This window comes from Nuphar pumila, chromosome 7 (genome assembly GCF_984573655.1).
Source record: "Nuphar pumila chromosome 7, dmNupPumi1.hap1.1, whole genome shotgun sequence".
Taxonomy (NCBI): Eukaryota; Viridiplantae; Streptophyta; class Magnoliopsida; order Nymphaeales; family Nymphaeaceae; genus Nuphar; species Nuphar pumila.
Window position 1 is genome coordinate 9,320,352 of NC_143255.1, and position 8,312 is coordinate 9,328,663.

Genomic DNA, 8,312 nt, shown 5'->3' on the forward strand with positions numbered 1-8,312 from the left:
AGACCTAACACAGTACAAATCTGAATCTGAATCTGAAAGTCCAAACATGCAAGTCTGAATCCTTGATCCGAATGTACATCAGACTGCTAATGAGCTCACAAGATCAGGTGCGGGTATGACTGATTGTAAGTCCCAGTTGGATCTGTTCCATCCAGGGTTGCCAGAAACTCTACTTACATATGAGAAACTCATTTCTTAGGAAACTGTTTCCGAAATCGGAGACCTAGCATTTCCAAAACTTGTGGGGAACTTCTAAAAATGCATTCACCACTCATTTCTGGAGTTGCCAGAAACTCTACTTACATATGAGAAACTCATTTCCTGGGAAACTGTTTCCAAAATAGGAGACCCAGTGTTTCCAAAATTTGTGGGGAACTTTTAAAATGCATGTACAACTCATTTCACATCACATGGGAAACCTATTTACTTTATATAGAAAACTCGTTTCTTTATTTGGAAAACATATTTTCCTACATTTCTTGTAAGTTTTCTTTAAATAAGATTTTTTTAATAAAAAGTTGGGATATATGTGTTATTCAAAATTTTAGTGCACGTCACCTTTTGTTAGAATGTTGCAAGTTTGAACCCCAAATGGTACGGTTGTATAACTGGTAGGTAGGGGTGGGGTACCGGGTTGAAACCCAGCCCATTATATAAGTGGCCTGGGCTCGGGCCAGCCCGCCGGCTACTTGGGACTGAGTTATTTATTAAAAATTTTAATAATATAAAATTTTTGAAAATTAATTATTGCATAGTAACTTGGATAACTATTATTATATACTTAATTAGTTGCATGGAAATTTGTTATTTGTTAATTATTGCTATTTACTTAATTAGTTGTACCGATTAGAAATTAGTTGCATGAGAATTTGTTATTCTCTCATTAACCCATAATTTCAGTCAAGCATTTATGCATTTTAAGATTGGGTCAGTCTGGGGTGGGTCAGACCCGGCCTGCTTCACATTGGCCCATTTAGCCAATGAGTTGGGCCATGGACTTCTCTTCAAACCCGAACCCATTAAGAGGGTCAAAACCCAGCCCGAGCAATGGCCCAGTCCATTAGTGGACCAGGTCGGGCCAGCCCAATGCCCACCCCTACTGGTAGGTGTCTGCCTAACCCCAGCTTTCTCTTTTGAAAAAATTAATTACTTATTTAAAAAAGCTAAATTTTGTATACATTTTTAACATTAAAAGAATGCAATTTTTTGAATGTTTTTTTTAGTGAAATGTATTGTATGAAATTGAAGAAAAAAATAGTGTAACTACATTATTTTTTCTTATTTCTTTGTTCTATCAAAATCTATGTTGCATTAAAATACTTTATTTATGATTTTTAATAATTTTATTAAAAGTAAGCTAACTATTCACTTATTTATATGAAATACAACCAACTTTATAATAGCTTTGTAGTTACAGTCAATTGTAATCATATATTTTATAAAAAAAATTATTGATTCTTATTATTTATCACAATATTAGTAAAAAAGTTACTTTATGTAAACTTGTAATATTTTCATGATTATCGACCTTTGCATTTGCTGCACACATGTATATGTCATGTTTCCTATTTCACGTTAACTTTAAAATGTCTTGTTTCCCGTTTTTGTTTCTCAACACATTTCTCATTTTCGTTTCCCTTCCTGGAAACCTTGGTTCCACCTTTCACATGAACAAATCACCCACCTGGGTCGAACGACATAACTGGACCAGGTGGTTCCACACCATCCTAACTGGGAGGGTTTGAACCATATGGGAGTTGGACTGGCTAATCTTTGTTGGGGATTTTATAGGTTAACTCCTTACTAAGATTAAAAGGAATTAGAAATGTTTGAGAAAGATGTCGAACTAGAGACCGTTGGATTTGAGGTTCTAAGAGCCTATCATTCTCGTGGATGGGAAGGGCCTTTCTTGAGAAATGACATGTATTTCTTAAAAAAAAATCACTTTAATAAAAATTTCTTTTCCTTCAACAAAGACATGGATTTCTAAAAATTCGTACCATCTCAGTTTCTTACGAGAATGCTTTCATCAAAGGGGAGGCATGAAAAGATTTGTGTGTTATGTTGCCCCATGATTCTTAGATTTCTGCGGATCTTGTGATTGCAAATCACAATCACAACTCTTTCTCAAGGTTAAAACATGAGAAAAGTACAAGTTGTGATTATGATTGTCGGTTGTAATTGTTTTGCCTTAAATCTCAACTACTTTTGCAATTGCCATCGTTCATCCTACGAAAGCAAACATGCCTGTGGTAGGTGGTGGGAAAAATTGGGATCCACTTGTGCCATCAGGTTAATTTTCCACCATGATGATTTGATATTTGTTTTCACTCGTAGTAGGAAAGAGCGGGGCATGATTAGGCGATTGGCCCGAGCACTTTATGAGTGAAAGAGAGGGAAAAGAGAGGCATGGTTAAGCAATCAGCTTGGGTATACTTTACAAAGTACTCGGGCTACACAAAACACTAACGAGTGTATATGTTGTGGGTTTGCGAAAAATTCTATACCAGTAACAATATAAATCTTGTGTAAAACACAAATACAAAAACTCGCTATGAGCTAGTGATTGAATTTTGTGTGTAAACATAAAACACAGAAACTTGTCATCTGCACAGGGAACTTCTTTGTTTTGTGTAGTTTGATTATTTTGTAAAGTACTCAGGCCGGATCATTGAATTTGCTTCCCTGAGAAGGATGGCAGCTCAACAAGTTATCATAAAATTTGCATGAAACAAACAGGACTTAATAGGTCATATTTTTAGGATCTGTGTCAAACGGACATGCCATTTTGGCCACTTGCACCTAGTGACACGACCAGCAGAGACATGATCATTCTTTAACTAATTTTAATGTTATTTCAATAAAAGCGATACTGTTTGATTCCCTCTCGATAAGGAACCCTGGTGAAAAAATGTAATATTTTTTATTTTTTCAGATTTTTTTTACATGTGACCGTTAAGATTTGATCTACCTATTAAGTATAATAGAAACTGACTTTTGGGAGATGTTTTTCTGATGTATATATCAGATTTTATGATGGTTATTAAAAATATTAGAAAATATATTTTATTGATTAAAAATTCAATGCTTTCGTGTCTCATTTTTCAAAAAAGTTTTTTTTAGGATAATCCAAAGAGAAAAAAAACCTATCACCGATCGCACATTGTCTGACCTTCTATTGGTAAAACCCTTGAGGTCCTCCCGTACACTCAGCTTCAAGGGCAAAGGACGACACCCGTAGGCTTCGAACTTGTGACGTCCTGTAAACTTAGGTCAACTTGGTGACATTCACGAGTCTCTCGGCAGCTGAATCCTTGTAGGCTGTTCTTTTTCTTTTCTTTTTTTGGTCAAAAAAAATCTCGAACTTGTGAGATTTTGAGGTAATCAAATAGCTAAACCAGAAAAGGTTTTGGTTCGTTCGATCCGGAAATCTCCTTTGGGCGAAGTCCGCATTTGACGTGCAAGCCACATTGTGCACTATATGTGTTCTTCCTCCTCCCACCTTCTTCACATTCGCAATTTTCGAACCCATTCTTATTGTGGCACTACCAACGACGCCCTTTACGCTTCACTCCCTCTTCTCCTGCAACAAATCTTCCCTACCCATCACCCCTCCGCCTATACTGCCCTCCTACGAGCATGCACCGAAGCCAAACTCCTGTCGTTGGGCCGATCGCTTCACGCCCTCCTGCTCAGCAATGGCTTCTCTCAGAACCCCCATCTTCAAACCAGCCTCGTTGCCATGTACTCTGCTTGTGGACATCTCCCCGTCGCCGATCTCGTCTTCGGCCGCGTCCGCGAGAAGGACGTTCGATCGTGGAACGTGATGATTCGAGGCCTAGTCGATCATGGGCATTGCCGATCGGCTCTGAATTTGTATTCTCAGATGGCCCAACGGCGAATCGATGCCGATAATTTCACGTTTCCCTTCGTTCTCAAGGCGTGTGCCGATTTGGGCAATCTTGAAATGGGCAGAAAAGTTCATGAATCGATCAAGAGAACCGAGTTTCGGTCTCATGTTAGCGTGTGCAATTCGGTGATGGCTATGTACGCGAAGTGCGGCGAGATTGAGGGGGCGCGCAAAGTGTTTGTTGAAATGCCCCAGAGAGATTTGGTGTCTTGGACGACGCTGATATCTGGGTTGGTTCAGAGCGGTTGGTATGCGGAGGCGTTGTATGCGTTAAAGGAGATGCTTGCGGATTCTCCGGGAGTTCGTCCTTCATCGGTGACTCTGGCAAGCGTGTTGCCTGCGTGCTCGTCTTTGCGATTGCTTGGGATGGGGAAGGAGATTCACTGCTTTTCTGTTAGAAGGGGATTGTTTGCGGATGTGTATGTAGCGACCGCCCTTTTGGATATGTATGCGAAATGTGGGGCTATGAGCCTAGCAATCAAGATGTTCGATGAAATGCCTCAAAGAAATGTTGTATCTTGGAACAGTATAATTGCAGGCTATAATGAAAATGGCAAGTACGTTGAAGCTCTTTCATTTTTTCGAAACATGGTGTCGTGGTCATCGTTATCTTCTTCACCAGCTTGCTCCTTGAAACCGAACTTGGTTACCCTTGTCAACCTTCTCCCCTCATGCACTCACTTAGCAGCATTGCACCATGGCAAAGAGCTACATACCTTTTCTATAAAACATCAGCTTTATCCACATTCTACCTTCATCTCGAATGTTTTAATCGATATGTACGCAAAATGTGGAGATCTCAAATCTGCTCGTCAGGTATTTGATGCAACAAAAGAGCGGGACGTGATCAGCTGGACGGCTATGATCTCTGGCTATGGCATGCATGGAGATGGGGCAAGTACGGTAGAATTGTTCTATCGCATGCTCGAAGCAGGGATTAAGCCAGACTATGTAACGTTTGTTGGAGTGCTATCTGCTTGCAGTCGATCCGGGATGCTTGAGCAAGGCCTAGAATTATCAGAGAGAATGAAGGACGAGTATCAAGTTTTGCCTGGCATTGAGCATCACGCCTGTGTAGTTGATCTTTTAGGTCGAGCAGGCCGCTTAGAAGAGGCATTGAAATATGCAGAGCATATGCAGTGCAAGCCCAGTCCAGTTGTATGGGGATCACTTCTTGGGGCATGCAGAGTTCATAAAAATGTACTGGTAGCTGAGATAGCTGCAAAGAAGTTGTTTGAAATAGAACCTGACAATGCTGCTAACTATGTGCTACTTTCAAACATATATGCAGATGGAGGCAGATGGGGAGATGCAGCTAAGGTGAGGACTATGATGAGGGACAATGGGTTGAGGAAGCAAACGGGTTCGAGTTGTTGTAAAGGAGAGGGTGGTATCCCCTGTGAGCATGCATCCTTGGAGAATTGACATTGATGGGTTTTTTAGTGGATATGGTTAAAGGCATATGATCTTGATGTCAGTCAGAATAGTGGGAGATCAGATCAGGTGATATGTCAAAACACAGTCTTTTTGTGTTTTGAAATCATCACCGTCCATAGCCTTCATCTTTGTATAATGATGACATCAGCTTTTTTGGTGGGCCCCACTACGGTGATGAATTCGGGACACAAAAGAATTTGTGTTTTGACTTGTCACCTGATCTGACCTCTGATAATGGCAATGTTTGGAGAGCTGATTCAGTCATTGGCCGGGTACCTTGCACTGTTGCACAATGACTGGATGGCATGGAATCAAGCATCATACAGTATTGACTGGTCGCAAGGTACTCTACCGGATCACTGGATCCCCTCTTTTACGATTCATAAAGTTTATTTTTTTGAAAGATAGATTATGATTGATAAAGTTGTGTAAAACATGATCCCAACTTTGTAGTAAGCAAATTACTTTAAAACATCATTGTGGTTAGATTGAATAATATTACTTGCACCTGTGATTTCTAGTTCAATATTTCGGTACCTTCAATTGTAGCAAATATTTACGCCTACTTGGTGTGCAAGAATTTAGCTAGGCTCAGGATATAAACAACTAATTGTCCTATGGTATGTTTTGATTATTTATTTGGCTTAACTAAGGAAGCTTATTGGATAGATTAGATAAATTTACGATAATAAGAGCAAATAAATCGGCTTCCTTAACCAATAATAAAACTTGGTTTTTGCGAACATGATCGTTCACCTATATTTTTTGACCCAAAACAAGTATAGTCAAGTATATTTGAATCAGGTTGAAATAAGATAAGCATATAAGCCTAGGTCCTGTTAAAGCTGGATTTAACCCGGCCATTTTGTCTTTCTTATCTAAAAGTCTACTTTTACCCATTTTCAGCATATGCTAGTGCCGCAAAGTCTTATGTCTTATCTGAATTTAGAACTCCATTATGAGATTCAAGAAAAATCCAGATCTAAAATCAAATTCAGTATTGGCTCCTCTATGACCTAAACCATCTCTGACTTGTTTGCATCCCTATGTGCACTCGTCATGATGATAATTCGGGCTGTCAACAGGTGAAGTATCTGACCTGCTCATGTGCTGATGAACAAAGTTTGACAGTAGGACTGTCAACAAAATCAACAGGGTTGACATTTGTTGTACTGGTTTATGTTTGGTTTTATATTTGGGAGGTTAAGAGTTTGAGTATCATTGCAATCAATAGGCTTTTTATATTAAATACATTTTTGTTGACATTTTGTCGTCAATCTTTGTTTATACTTCTAGAGTAAGGGTAAATTAATAATTCATTTTATGAGTTACAAAGGTACTAATTCAGAGGTTTTTTTTTTGGAAAGTCTAGCTGGGGTTAACCAGACCCCACCAGTTACTAGTTCATTTCAACGTACCACTGGGTTTTGAACGTGCACCGTCTCATCACAAGGAGACGTGCACTGACAGCTCCTACCAACCACGCTGAGCCCCATGGGTAATTCATCTCATGAGTTACAAAGGTAATAACCAAGAATGTTAATTCATGATTGGGGGAATTTGATTAACCCAAGTAAAAACTTTTGTGTGAATTTGCAAACTCTCAAATTTTTGGTGTGCACATCAATTAGACTCAAAAGTTTGAAGCTATTGGAAAATTTTCCTTTTTATATAGTGCACAATCAAACTAGAATTCAAGTTCCGATAGTTTTCTTTTCTTTTCTTTTCTTTTCTTTTTTTTTGGTTAATGTGTGAAAACTACTACGGACGTTATATTACGGGGCCGAGAGCTGTCACCATGTGGATACGAGTCGGTGCTGATTCTGTAAAACTTCATGAGTATTCTCCCTCTGACCCATTAGGGACAGTTTCTCTTTTGACTTGCATACACCCTTCAACTTGAAAGCCTCAAGTCAACCCACCTAGCTAAGTGTGCCAAGCCCTTGTGGCCAGGTTTAGGGGTGTCAAGGGGTCGGGTTTGGTTTGGATCCAAATGAAACCAAACTTGGACTAGATTTTTAGCTATGGTATTGGGTTCAGACCCGAGTCTAATCAAGTCTGCTATAATAAAAATCATACTCGAACTCGATAAGAACTATATAAACCAGACTCGCACCAGACCCGGTAAAATAATATTTTTTGTCACTTTTATATTAAAATTTTGTGGGTCTTAATTGGAACTCAGGTCGAGCCCGGGTCTGATCGGACCTAGGGCTTAATAAGGTCTTCTTATTTGTCATCATACCCGAACTCTATAGGGTTTAGTCCGGGTAAACAAGACCTGTTGACACCCTTAGCCAGGTTCAAGCAGTTGTTGGCCCAGATACGAGAGAGCTCATGTTCGATCAGAGTTTTGTTCTATTTTTCCATATCTAGTATTAACTCAACAACTGGTCGATTAGAGAAGTGAGATCATGTAAAATTTAAGTTGAGATTTAGCAACTATGCTTAGTATCTATGTCTCATGGACATACCAGTTTGGCTGTCTCTAGTGACACGTTAGGACACGTGGACACTGATACTGACACATGCTTATAATATTTTAACATTAATGTTTTTAATGTTTTAATTTTTTATTTTAATAAAAATACATTTTTATCATTAAAGTAACAAAAAATAGATTGTTATTGATTAAAAATTTAAAACAATTTGTGTCCTCGTGTCCTATTTTTCAAAAGATTTTCGAACTTGAGAGTGGAACCCGCATCACGCATCCTCGTGTCCATGTGTCTTTGTGACAGAGCTTAGTATGTATAAATTTCTTACACAATTATCCATGAAAAATACGTTGGCGTAATGACTGTGCGTTCCCGTGTATCTCACCATTGTCTTGGATCGTTTTTAAGGTTAGTATATGTGGGTATGAATTGGATATCCGATCCAATTCTTAAAATCATATTATATATTCATGTGAGTATCTGGAATGATCTCTTTATAAGCTGCTCATATCCGGACCCGAATCTAG

The 8,312-nt window shown here is 38.9% G+C and overlaps 1 pseudogene; it reads left to right on the top strand.

Moving 5' to 3' along the window:
* The first annotated feature begins 3,742 nt into the window (after nucleotides 1-3,742).
* On the top strand, nucleotides 3,743-5,335 carry LOC149831071 (pentatricopeptide repeat-containing protein At1g15510, chloroplastic pseudogene; annotated as a pseudogene).
* The last annotated feature ends 2,977 nt before the right edge of the window (nucleotides 5,336-8,312 follow it).